The following is a 13,408-nucleotide window of genomic DNA, read 5'->3' as shown; positions in this document are numbered from 1 at the left end:
GTGAACCAGAGCAGCGCACGGAAACGCCATTTACCTTCCCGCTGGAGTGGTACCTATTTATCTACTTGCACTTTGACGTGCTTTCGAACTGCTAGGTTGGCAGGAGCAGGAGCAATGGGAGCTCACCCCATCGTGGGGATTCGAACCGCCAACCTTCTGATTGGCAAGTCCTAGGCTCTGTGGTTTAACCCACAGCGCCACCTGCGTCCCATCGGGAGTTGTTAGGAGGCCCCTATTCCCCTCACAATCCCTGTGAAGAGGGATTGACTGTTATACCACTCTGGGAACTGTAGCTCTGGGTGGGGAATAAGGATTTCCTAAGAAGTCTCAGGCATCTGTCAGGCCACACTATGTGTCTGGATCTCCACTTTGGGCTCAGTGCTTCAGTGTCACTGTCCAGTCTACGGGTGATCGAAGTCTTGGCTGAGGAGATCAGGACCGGGGGCAAGATGGCGGGGTGGGAGCAGGAACGAGAGTCCAGAAGCCAGGAGTCCGAGGATCAGGAAGCAAGGAGTCACAAAGTCAAGGGTCCGAGGATCAAGAGGCAGGAAGTCAGGAAGCCGAGGTCCGGGGATCAGGAAGCAAGAAGCCAAACGCAGCAAGGCAGGAAGCGTGTTGCTGTGGCAAAGAGCCGAAGGGAAATGCTGACCTTATATCCCTTCCCGGCTCTTGCCACCAGGTGCAGTGAGTTACCAAGCAGCCTCACCTGTGCGGCTGCACCTTGCCTCTCCAAAACAAACTTAGGAAGGCCCCAGTCCTGCAAAGCCCTACTGGTCACAGGGCCTGGCTCCTGCACACACTCCTTACACACAGCCTCTGCTGGCCTGATTTGCATGATGACATTTTCTTCCAAACGAATGGACAGCAAGAGGTTTATCTCACACCTGAAATGACAACAAGTTAAAAAAGAGAAAAGAAACCTCTTTTGAGTTTCAAGAAAATGCTGATGACTGTTCTAGTGACAGGGGCTCATTTCTAGCCTCATATTTGGCAGCTTGAGAAGCTGTCCTTGCGCCTCTATCCTGATGGTTGATGTCGCTCAGCAGTTGTTGGGTGGCAGCTGGTCTACGTGCCATTCCCGGGCACAGCGAGCGAGCTGTTCTGATTGCTTGTCTCGCAGCTCTGGAGTGCTCACAGCAGCGTAACTGGCACAGACACACTGAGGAAGGTGCTGTGTCCTGAATGAATGGAGTGCCTCGCTGGCTGGATCGTCACCTTGTCGTGGTGAGTGGGCTTGCACATTCCTATGACCCTTGTGAGCGAAGCCGTCGGGAATCTCGTGCTCCCAGCAGGGTCACCCAAGGCGGTAAGGTCAAAGGGAAGGAGCTAGACAAAGAATGATCCAAGAAGTCCTCAACAGCAGAACAGGCAGATGATAACTAGTGGTGTGTTACAACAGCTGCGAGGGTGGATGAAGGCTGCAGCAGATAAGAATCTACCGGTCATCGTGACTACTCATGCCATCGGAACAGAGACTGTGCATTGGTCAGCATGCACTGATCTACAAACATAAAACAAATTCGCGCACAGGCATCTTCCAAAAACCCATCCCGAACCCCAAAAGTCCCATGGCGATTGGCAAATGGTAACAGGGGCAGAATCGTGAAATCTGGAAGCCCCTAGTCATGAACCGGCAAATGGGCGGTGGATACAGATTCAGTCGTTCTGACTCATTGAGCAGCTCGGCAGCTATATCCATGACTGAGCAGCCCTTTTTAGGATCCACTCTGCTCACCCCGAAAAGAGGGAGGGGCTATAAAAGGTGCCCTAAACATAGTCTGCCTCCCTTTTTCCCTGACTGGATTACCGCGCCCATTGGGGTGACCACCCAGCAGTCGTAAAAAAGCAGGAGCGTCGTGGCAATGGTGGCGGTGGTCAAATGGGTTGTGCTAAGGCCCTCTGAAATAATAACAATAATAGTCGCAACATCATTCCCTAGAGAAACAATGCAACTTTTTAAATGGTTGCTAATTCAGTTTGCAAAGATATGTTGGTGGAATGCAGCAAGACCAGACCCTCCAAGTGTCCCTATTTTCCAGGGACATACCTGATTTACAGACACCGTCCCAGTTGCTGGTTTGATCCCGAAATCTCCCACTTTTCCTTAAAGGTAAAGGGTAAAGGGACCCCTGACCATTAGGTCCAGTCGTGGCCAACTCTGGAGTTGCAGCGCTCATCTCACTTTATTGGCTAAGGGAGCCGGTGTACAGCTTCCAGGTCATGTGGCCAGCACAACTAAGCCGCTTCTGGCGAACCAGAGCAGCGCACGGAAACGCCGTTTACCTTCCCGCCAGAGCGGTACCTATTTATCTACTTGCACTCTGACGTGCTTTCGAACTGCTAGGTTGGCAGGAGCAGGGACCGAGCAACGGGAGCTCACCCCGTCGCGGGGATTCAAACCATCGACCTTCTGATCGGCAAGCACTAGGCTCTGTGGTTTAACCCACAGCGCCACCCGCACCCCACTTTTCCTTAGGATGTCCCTATTTTCATTGGAGAAATGTTGGAGGGTATGGAGTTATCCCCAGCCATCTGGAGGCAATCCTGTATAGGGAAGTTTTTTCATCATTTAATGCTTTGTTATGCTTCTATATAGGTTGGAAGCTGCCCAGAGTGGCTGGGGCAGCCCAGTAAGATGTGTGAGGCATAAACAGTAAAATTATCATTATGGAATGGGACGTCTCTATTTTCATCAGATAAATGTTGGAGGGTATGCTAGACTGGGGGTTAAACCAGCATTTGTCTTGGTGGTAGGTATGCATGTAAAGTTAATTACAAAACCAAGGATCACTGAATGTGTGAAAGACCTTCTGTGAACCCTGGCAAAACAGCTTATCACTGGCTTTACAATCTCTATGCATATTCTATGTTGGTTTGCAGGAGATCAAGCAAATAAGCTTCTGTCCTTGTTCCACCTCTAGCTGCCTTTTTGTGAATGAATGAGTGATTATCCCAGATCATGCCTCTCCACTATCTCCCAGGCAGGACTGTGCTTCAAGTCACAAGATAATCTCTCCCAGGTCCGCCCCTTCCTTTCTTCCTAAAATAACAAATAATTTCCACTCTAATGTCCTTGATGCCAAGTGTCTGAAATGGATATCGTTTGCACTGTGCATGGCTCAAAATCATACATATCACCGCTGAATGCCAAGTGGGAAAGATTGTGTTTTGTCAAATTTGTGGAGACAAAAGGAGGTGGAAGAATTGTTGAGCAGAAGTAAGACGTTTTGATGGGGCCAGTGGCGTAGCGTGGGTTGTCAGCACCCGGGGCAAGGCAAGTAATTTGCGCCCCCTAACCCGTGGAGCCAGGTAGGGGCAGAGAGCTGCGAGTGCGAGCGCCCCCCCCCCGATGTTGCGCCCGGTGCGGCCGGCACCCCCTGCACCCCCCACGCTACGCCACTGGATGGGGCTGCTGTGTGAAGCTCAGAACACATTCAATTTGTGTAGTGGGGGGGGGGCTCCTGTTTTGAGGAATGCATCAAATGCACCTCTACCATCGTTGCCAGTTTTTAGGCACCAGGCTAAGACATTTTGATTCCTTTTTCCTGTCTTGCTGGATGAGCATTTTAGGAATTTTGCATTGCACATTATTCTTTAAATTTTTGGCTTTTTGTTGATCTTATCTGTATTTTATCTGTGAACATAAGAAAAGATTGGGCCATTGGTCTCATCCAGCAGACTGTTTTTATGTTTTTTTATGATTGTTGGAAGCAAACCAATCGGAACAATTACACAATACGGACGGGCCATATTCTAACCTCTTCTGCATAAGCTTTCTGCAAGCAAATCCTCAATAAGCAGATCGTCTGAAGGAGCCCGCTGACACCTGGCCACACAACACCCCTTATATGACTAGAATATTGGGCAAATGTCCCACCTGCCCAACATGTGGGTCAGGCCCAATTACGTGAAAAACTAAGGCATTCTGAAGGCCAAGAATATGGATCCTGTCATCAACTTCCTTCACTTTTCTTTTTCTTCTTGAAAATATACATTGAACGGGGGGGGCAAATCTGTGGGACCTCATCAGCCAGCAATTTACTATGCCATTAGCACTGAACTGCTGTGTCTCAATGAGCAAAATGAAACCAAACAATAGTGACAATTAGGTAATAAACGAAGTAGCCCTGAGGCAACATGTGATGTTTTCTGTTTTCCGTTATTCTCTTTCTCTCTCTTTATTTTTTTTTTTAATCATATTTCTGAGCATCTGCAACACAGAGGCACAACAGAGGCACATTTATATTTCAATGTGTCCACTGTGGATGGTGGCTGTTTCCCATTCATAAATTACACCACAGAATCGTAATTGCTGCCATGCTCATTCCCAGGCCGCTTTAAAGCTGGCCCAAGTGTTGGTTTGAAAAATCAAGTCATTGGTTCTGCCTGTGCTTGTTTCTTGTGGCTGAAGGGAAAACTTAAAGAGGCAGTTTGATTATGATACGGAATGAAGTTTTTTATTGAAGCAGAATGAGATGGCAGAGTCCTGAGAGGACAGAATGGACTGTACCGCTTCAAACTGCAGCTAAAGGATCAAGTTTTCAAATGTTCTCCCATGGTGTGTTTTTAAGTTGTACAGTCCATTCTATCACCTCAGGACTCTACCATATTATCCTGCTGCAGGCATTTCTGCTTCTCTGGTAAACAATAGTTGATTTTATAAAGCGATTATGGGGAGGAAGCATCTTTTTCTCTCTCATATCTCCCTCCTGTTCATTTTCTTCCTCTGTGTATTGTTACTTGATGAGAAAAGACATGTATATAATGTTAGTAACACACCATCAAGAAAATGAGTTCTGTTATGTACTGAAGTTCTCACCCTGGGCCAACAGGGGGATACTGCAGATAGTTCAGCTCCACATACGCAAATAAGGGATCGAAAGTGACGTTCAATGATTGGATAGTTACAGAAAATGGTTACTGTTGCATTCTAGTGGAGCTCTATATAAGCAGGCTGGCTGAACCCTTCAGTTCAGTTCTGTTCTGGCCTGTGAATAAACAAGAGTTGTTTGAAGAATCGCTGTGTCGTCTGATATCTTCACCCACAACTTAACAAGTTCAACAGCCTGGATCTTCTGCTTTGGCCCCTAGAGACCCGAAAATGTAGAAGAGGAAGATGACTGGGTGCATTGCATCTAAAAACTACAGCTGAAACACACCAGAAAAGTATCCTAATTTGATTTTTTGTAAGGGGGGGGGTCTCATTTTATATTTCCCTTATGTAAGTGTTTATAACATGTTCTAAGATGGCTGCTGGAAAATTAAACAGTATACGTTTTCTTTTTTTAAGGGAAAAACAGGTTGTAAAAAATACTAAACACTGAGTTGCATCCAGTTCGATTCAGCTTATGCAACAGGACTTCCTTTTCTTTGCCTGCCCCAAATTGCTGCGCAAAGTTCCCCAGTGTGATTGGCCCAAAACCTCTGCAAGTGCAAACAGGATGGCATTGTACTGGCCCAATAGCATTATAAGAACAAATCAGGGGCGTGGCCCCAGGCACACAATTTTTGAGGGGATGTGAAGCAAGCCACCCCTGTGTGGCCCAGCCCAGTGCTTCTGTCTGCCCACCAAGGGCTGCGTTGGCCAGTCAGGCTCCCCTATGCGCAGGCTGGCAGGCAGCTCAGCACGACCCCACGTTGCTCTGGTGAGGGTGGGGTCGCTCTGGTGGCATCAGCAGTGAGGGCCAGGATGGGATGGATTGGTGTCTCCTCCTGCCTCCCAGCACATGCCCACCTGCCCCAGGCACCAGCAACCGATGCTACACCACTGGAACAAATTATCATGAATGCACAATAAACAGGACATCTGGAATGGTCCCCAATGCTACCTGGAGATGCCATGGATTGAGGCTGAGACTGTCTGCATGCAGAACAACTGCTCTACCACTAACCTACTGACCTATTCCCATAATATGGCAAATAGGGATAGACAGAAGGAAAGATGATAAAGGATATTTCACCCAGAGCCATTTGTGGGGTATAAAGATTCTTGAGTTCAGGTTCCGATGTTGCCTTATCCTTTGAAACTGGTGGAGGCATTTGACTTTTATGGAGGAAGGTCGTAGCAGAACAGAAAACTGCCCCGTTTTTTACATGTGGCCCCGACCTTCCAAATCACCCAGAGAGCATCCAAGACGGTAAATATAGCATTCAACATGTCGTGTCCTGTGTCAATACAAACTCATTTCTAACTGACAAGGCATGAAGAACTTTGTTGATGGAGAAAAAACACTGTTTGTTGTGAGGTGACAGGCAGAAGTGTCAATTATTGCTGTGTTGAGAGGGGCAGAGATTCCATTTGAGTGCTGTTAGCCAGTCAGAAGAAGTGACCTCTGTTGCCACTGCAAAATGCGTCATGGCCAAACAATAGTGGGGGAGGGGAGTGCATGCCGAAACCATATAACACCAGTCCTGAAAGACCTACATTGGCTCCCAGTATATTTCTGAGCACAATTCAAATTGTTGGTGCTGACCTTTAAAGCCCTAAACGGGCCTCAGCCCAGTATACCTGAAGGAGCGTCTCCACCCCCATTGTTCAGCCCAGACACTGAGGTCCAGCTCTGAGGGGCTTCTAGCGGTTCCCTCACTGCGAGAAGTGAGGTTATAGGGAACCAGGCAGAGGGCCTTCTCGGTGGTGGCGCCCACCCTGTAGAATGCCCTCCCAGCAGATGCCAAGAAAATAAATAACTATCTGACTTTTAGAAGACATCTGAAGGTAGCCCTGTTTAGGGAAGCTTTTAATGTTTGATGTTTTATTGCATTTTTTATATTCTGTTGGGAGCCGCCCAGAGTGGCTTGGGAAACCCAGGCAGATGGGTGGAGCATATGATGATGATGATGATGATGATGATGATGATGATGCCATTGTAGGAAAAGCCTTGCTGGATCAAGGCAGGTAGCAGTAGCAGGACTACTGGTAGCTGGTAGGACTACTGGAAATACCATCCATCTAATTAAGTGGGGTACCTTTGTAAGCAAGTCAGAGTCTGGAAACTTGAAGATTTGTAGTTCTTCCTTCTTCTGTTAATGTCTTCTGCTTGCTCTACCAGAGGAATGGGCAACACGTGGTCCTCACCTGTGGTTGGACTCCAACTCCCATCATCCCTGACCACTGGTCACACTGACTGGAGCTGATGGGAGTTGGAGTTCAACCGCAGCTGGAGAACCACAGGCTCCCCACCCCAACTCTAAATGCCAGTAAATGCCAACACTAGGATAGGGTTGCTGTTCTGCCATTACTTGGGCCACTGCAGAGGTTCGCAGGGGAAGTGCTATCCAAGTTCTTAAATGTTTCCAAAATGGTAGCTGTCATCCACTAATGCAGAAGCATTGCTTTCCGCAGCTGACCTTGCAACTGCTCCTCTTTTATCAAGATGAACTTTGTTTCCACCCCCACTGGCCCTATTCCTTATCTTTGCTGACTTACTGTACCATTTGCTTGAAGTTATGGCTGCAGCCTTGAACAGAGTGCAGTCAGGGCTGTCTTAAGTATTTGCGGTGCTGGGGTGCAAAGATCTGCCCAGTGGCCCCACGCTCAGGTTGCCCAGTCCCAGGCACACAGGAGGGCAGAGCCAGCCGGCCGCCTCAGCGTCTCGCTGGCTCGGTTGCCCCCAAACTCGTGGCGCAGAGCCACCCACAGCAGAAGAGGCTGTCACGGCACTCAGACCAATGGGTGGGCTCTTCCCCGGACTCAACTCTCGGGCCCTGGACTCTCAGCCTGGAGCCCCTGAGAGCCCGGCGCTATGGGTAAGACGGCCATGAGTGCAGTGTTGGCAACGTAGCCTAATTCTTTGTGAGTTCCACTGAAATGCCCCCTTGAGCTCAATGGGCTCACTCCCAAGTGACTGCACATAGGATTGTTGGTTTGGCTGGCTATTTTCTGGAAATAAAATGATTTTTGGCAGGTGGAAGGGCGTTGTCTTTTGAGCCTAGAAACACGAGATACTTGTGTGCTTGTGCGCAGCTTGCGTTCCCTTCAATGAGACTTATGTAGGATATCACCCATATATGAAGTCACTGGCAGGATTTGAAATATAAGCAGCGGGTTATTGGAAGATTTAACATTAGTGGGTTTTGCACAATAAAAATATATGTGTTATAAAACAACTAATAAAAAGGAGCAAAAAGCAAACATCAGAAAAGGAGGAGTGGAAAGCCCAGAAGAAGCTTTGTACGTCAAAAATATGTGTATGATGATAAATGCTTTGAAATATTTTTAAATAAAAATGATATAGGAAAGAGAGAGGCAACCTGCTTAATGGAAGGCCCAGGCAACTAATCCAGAATGCGGCAGCTAGACTGGTGACTGGGAGCGGCCGCTGAGACCATATAACACTGGTCTTGAAAGACCTACATTGGCTCCCAGTATGTTTCCGAGCACAATTCAAAGTGTTGGTGCTGACCTTTAAAGCCCTAAACGGCCCCGGTCCAGTATATCTGAAGGAGCGTCTCCTCCCCCATCATTTTGCCCGGACACTGAGGTCCAGCACCGAGGGCCTTCTGGTGGTTCCCTCACTGCGAGAGGCCAAGTTACAGGGAACCAGGCAGAGGGCCTTCTTGGTAGTGGCACTCGCCCTGTGGAATGCCCTCCCAGCAGATGCCAAGGAAATAAATAACTATCTGACTTTTAGAATCCGTTTTGGGAAATTTTTAATGTTTGATGTTTTATTGTGGTTTTAATATTCCGTTGGCAGCTGCCCAGAATGGCTGGGGAAACCCAGCTAGATGGGTGGGGTAATTTATATATAATTTTAAGACCAGAGCTAGATGTTAACGAAGACAGGAGTCTGCTGCTAACCATGGTGTCCCTACATTAATTCCTACTCCGTAATAAAGGGTTGGGCAATCTTTTAAGAGTCCAGGGGCCACATTCTCTCATGCAGCCTTCTGGGGGCCACCCAGCAACGGTGGTTGTGGCCCGAAGAAAGCAGGGGGTGGAGCAGCAGACTTGCCTTTATACAATAGGCTACATTCAAGCTATCCAAAGAGGGAGCCATTTTGAGTTCTGTTTTTGGGGGAGGGGAAGCCAAATAACAACAACAACAACCAGGGCCTTTTTTCAGCCGGAACTCAGTTCTGGCCCCTCTCAGCTGGGTGCCATTGCCATTCTAAGAGAACAAGGCATTCATGGTGAGTTCTGGTTCCTCTTTTTCTAGAACAGTAGCACTGGTTATAACACATCTCTATATGCTCTGCACACAGAGATGCATCTCCGTCCCTGACTAAATTCCCCTCAGTGAAGGCCAGGCCACTTAGTATCAAGGGCAGAGGGCAGGTTCAGCCCTCTCTGCTTCAGTTCTTAACTTTTCTCCCTAAGGTAACAGGCAATTTTCATTTATTTTATTTAACAAAATGCACACACCATTGGGTATGAATAATATGAATGGTTGCATTTGGGGACTCCACTGGGATGGGGCTAAACCCTCTCCCTGCCCCTGTTGAGTATCAAGCCAGCAAATATGCATGTCCTGTCCTGAGTGGGTTCTAATTCTTGGTTACACTGAATTGTGACAGGATCTGGTTTTACATATGACCTTCATATTGGGTCTCTCTAGCCTAGTGTTGACTATTCCAGGGTGGGAACCCCTTTTGTTCAAACTAAGAGCTGCATTCCCTTCTGGACAACCTCCTTGTGGGTCACAAGCCAGAGGTAGGCAAAGCCAGAGGCAACAAATGTGTTTTTTCACCCCTGTACAGAAGCCTAGTTTCTGCAGACACCCCTCTCTATCTTCCATCCAAGCAGGCAAGAAACATTCTCAGAATTCAAGGACACATTCCAGCCAGGCAATAATAATAATAATAATAATAATAATCGGCTTCCTCCCCCATGGCTGTAAATGAACAGATCAAACAAAATGAATTCTTACCAGTTATTTTCTTTAATAAACACAGCAAAGACAAAAGAAAGTGTCTACCCAGAATGGCGGTGCTCCCAATTAAGGCTCACACTCCCTCTGTCCCTGTTAGTCTACGTCGCTCCTGTGTTTGTAATCTGAGCTTGTACTCTCTGTGCTTTCTGTTCTGACACTTTCTGAGCTCTTCTCAACTGTGGGCTGGGCGGAGGAATGCTGTCCAGAGACTGTGAATCTGTTAACCCTCTCTCTTCCAGTGTTTCTTCTCCTAGCTGTTCCCCATCCAGTATTTCCCAGCTTCTGCTTTCTGAACTATGCCCCTCTGCACACCATGGTTCCAAATGTATACTGTCCTCCTGCTCCTGGGAAGATTCAGGAGCAGGAGCAGGGGGAGGGAGTGCAGCCCTCCTCAGCACGGTCCCTGACATCTGGGGAGAGTCTCAAGTCACAGGGAAGACCTAGAGGGGCACATTATATCAACAGCCTTGGGGCTCCCCATCACTGATCCACTCTGACTGGCAATGGCTCTCCAGGGTCCCAGAGGGGGATCATTACCATTTCATGCTATCTGATTATGTTTTTATTAACAGCAAGTGGACCAAATGTGGGGTCTTCTTTGTGTAAAGCATGAGCTCTGAGTGCTGGTCCTTTCCTATGCAGACAGAGAAGATAAAGAGGTCCAAACTGACTAAGCGAAGCAACCCAGGGGCTACAAGACAGTTTACAAACTAGGAGTTTCTTGGGCGGAAATTTTCTGCAGATATTAGTCATTTTATCCTTCTTTGGCTGTGTGCAGATGTGAAAAAGTGGAGTCCTTTTAACAAGCAAATCTAATCTTTTCCATCTAACCTTGGAAGGAGAAAGCAATCACCCCAGAAAACTTGTGGAGCGACTCTCATTCGCTGAGTAATACACTAGTGAACTATCTAATGATCTCAAGATCTCTTTCTCCTAGCTGTGCATTGCGAAAGGCATCGATCATGCAGACATGTAAACAGGAAACTTCTGCAGCTAGGAATTGAGAGGCTGCGGTGGGTGGGAGTTAGCTGGTTTTATTTCTGTTTTATCTTGTTCGGCAAGCTTGCGGGTCTTTTGGTTTCATGTCCAGTAAGTTGAGTGCATATGTTGAACTTTCCCTGGGTAGGGATATAATAGATGAGATATAACAGAGGAGATATGATAGCCATCATCAAATATCTAAAGGGCTGTCACATGGGAGATGGAGCAAGCTTGTTTTCTTATCCAGGCTAAACATACCCAGTTCCCTCAACCGTTCCTCATAAGACATAATCATCTTGGTTGCCCTCCTTTGGGCACATTCCAGCTTAGCAATATCCTTCTTAAATTGTGATGCCCAGAACTGGACACAGGACTCCAGTGTGATCTGACAAAGGCTGTGACTTCCCTTGATCGGGAGACTATACTTCTGTTGATGCATTTAGACCATTGCTGCTGCATCACACCATTGATTCATGTTAAGCTTGTGGTCTACTAAGACGCCTAGATCATTTTCACTTATTTCAATTATGTATTGTTTGTGGACTGAAAGCAACAATAGTGAATACCGATTCACATGGGATGGATACGCGAACAGCCATTTCTTCTGTTTTTGTCAGTATTCTCTGACATCCCTACCTTGGGTACATATGCTTATGCAAAGGAAAGTGTGTGATAGATAGATGATAGATAGATAGATTGTGCTTTGGGGGGTAAAAGTTTAAATACCGGTATGCATATATTGATAAAAGTGCTGTGAGTGGCAGCACAAGTGGTGGGTACTGTCACACACAAAAGCATTGTATATACACATACACACATATATATACAGCCACACCCCTAGGGAGAAATCGTAGCACCATGGTATAGGACCAACTTTGCATACAGAAGGTCCCAGATTCATTCCTGGCAATCTGTGCTGCCAGTAGTAGACTGTGTGGTGGGGCAGAGCCACCCCTGGAACCCCCAATTTCAAATGAATTCTTCTGATTTGTTTATTCATTTTTATCTGCAAAAACAAAACAAAACATTATACGGGTTGTAGAAAATAAATTGAAGAGCCATTCCACTGAGTAGTCTATTTGCGCTAACCACCCCCCGCCCCCCACCCCCCGGCCCGGGAGCCAGCCCGTAAATAAGGAGACACGACAATGATGTATGGGATTAAATTAGGCCACAGCTTTATTGATTTCAGATGTAGGAAACCTTGGCTTAGGCATTGCACGGCATCCCTCTCAGCCCCAGGTGGGTCTGAGGGTGCGCAGGGCAGACACGTGTTGTGAGGGAGACTGTAAAACGAGAATTTACACAGCGTGGCCCGCTGCTCAGGGCCAGCGACTCCCGCAATCAACCCTTTAATGGGCCCTGCAAACACCACTGCATGGGGGTGCATAATAATGCTACCCCCCCCCCCCATTCTGAAAATAGACTATAGGATACCATTCAAGGCCTAAAACTGCCAAAGTTGTAACAATTGCTACGCAGGGGAAATTCTTTCCCGGATCTGGGAAACAGCGACCATCGTGAGACCGTAGCAATACCTGCAAACCTAGAAAGGAAAAGGTTAGCCTGCAAGAAAAGCACATTAAAGTTAGAGGGAGGGAAGGTGGGTGATGCTCCGAAGACCGACTGGAGAGGTGGTCGGCTGGAGCCTTCCGTACCTGCCCCCTGCTCCACCCCCCAGCCAGCAGCCAATTGGCTAGCTGTGGAGGGAGCGGAGCAAATGCCAGCAAGCAAAAGGGGGTGTCAGCCGGGCTAGGGAAGCCCATGCCGGGTTGCAAACCCCACCCACCGCTTTAATGGGTGAGCAGTAACTGTATATCTCTCCTGCCCAGACCGTGACAGCACGAATATCCCACGCAAACTTCCTTAAAGACTACGGACAGTGCAGATAACAGTTGGCTAGTCTTTATGTCAGATAACATATGTGACAAGGCAATATGAAGTCTATTATAGTGCTCCCAGTAGTAAGTCAATAGGAGTGAATCTTCCTTAAATCCAGGCATCTTTCCATAATTGATTTGCGGATCATAGCTTTTGACACATCAACACTGTAGAGTTCTAGCAGGAACACATTTCAGTTTCTTCCACCGTGACCTGGGTTAAAAGGACATCTCAGCAAGCAGAGCATTTTCAGTGCAGGAGGGGCTTGGGGACCCATCCGTCAGAGACCTGACAAGCAGTGCTGATGGGGAGAGTCTGGAAATTTCAGGTGTTTGCAGTTTGTTGGAAATACATGTTGTGACTATTCCTGTTTCGTTGCACAGGCTGAACTTCAGCAGAGAAATTGCCAGATGCACCCTGGTATTTTTCTTGACGTATATAGCAATTGCAAGTCTGTGACATCACAACTGTGTGGGGAAAACTTGTGGGTGTGAATGTAATTGCTGTTATTGCCTCCCGCCCCCTGCAGGCCCTGCGGCAGCTCTGCCGCCCGTGGATCGTTTGGTTCATCCCTCCTGCAACATATAGAAACAGGCTAGAGAGTTAATGATGCTAACTGAGAGCGACTGATAGGAAATAAACGCAAGCCAGTCTATCAGAGGCAGCACCATTACCCC

General features: G+C 47.5%; 1 protein-coding gene across 7 annotated transcripts in view; it reads left to right on the top strand.

Annotated features, from left to right (window-relative positions):
• The window catches only part of KCNMB2 (potassium calcium-activated channel subfamily M regulatory beta subunit 2), a 322,930-nt gene that overhangs the window by 274,672 nt on the left and 34,850 nt on the right, over window positions 1-13,408 (top strand). Inside the window, exon 1 of one of the 7 annotated variants that reach the window (XM_083442418.1) lies at window positions 10,284-10,757. The exons of the other annotated variants lie outside the window; for them this stretch is intronic. The gene's annotated coding sequence lies outside the window, so the exon portion shown is untranslated. Of the gene's footprint in view, window positions 1-10,283; window positions 10,758-13,408 lie in introns of those variants that run through there. 7 annotated transcript variants of the gene reach the window in all.

The sequence above is a fragment of the Podarcis tiliguerta genome (assembly GCF_965153285.1).
Source record: "Podarcis tiliguerta genome assembly, chromosome: 5".
NCBI classification, from domain to species: Eukaryota; Metazoa; Chordata; class Lepidosauria; order Squamata; family Lacertidae; genus Podarcis; species Podarcis tiliguerta.
This window is presented reverse-complemented; position numbering and strand designations above follow the sequence as displayed.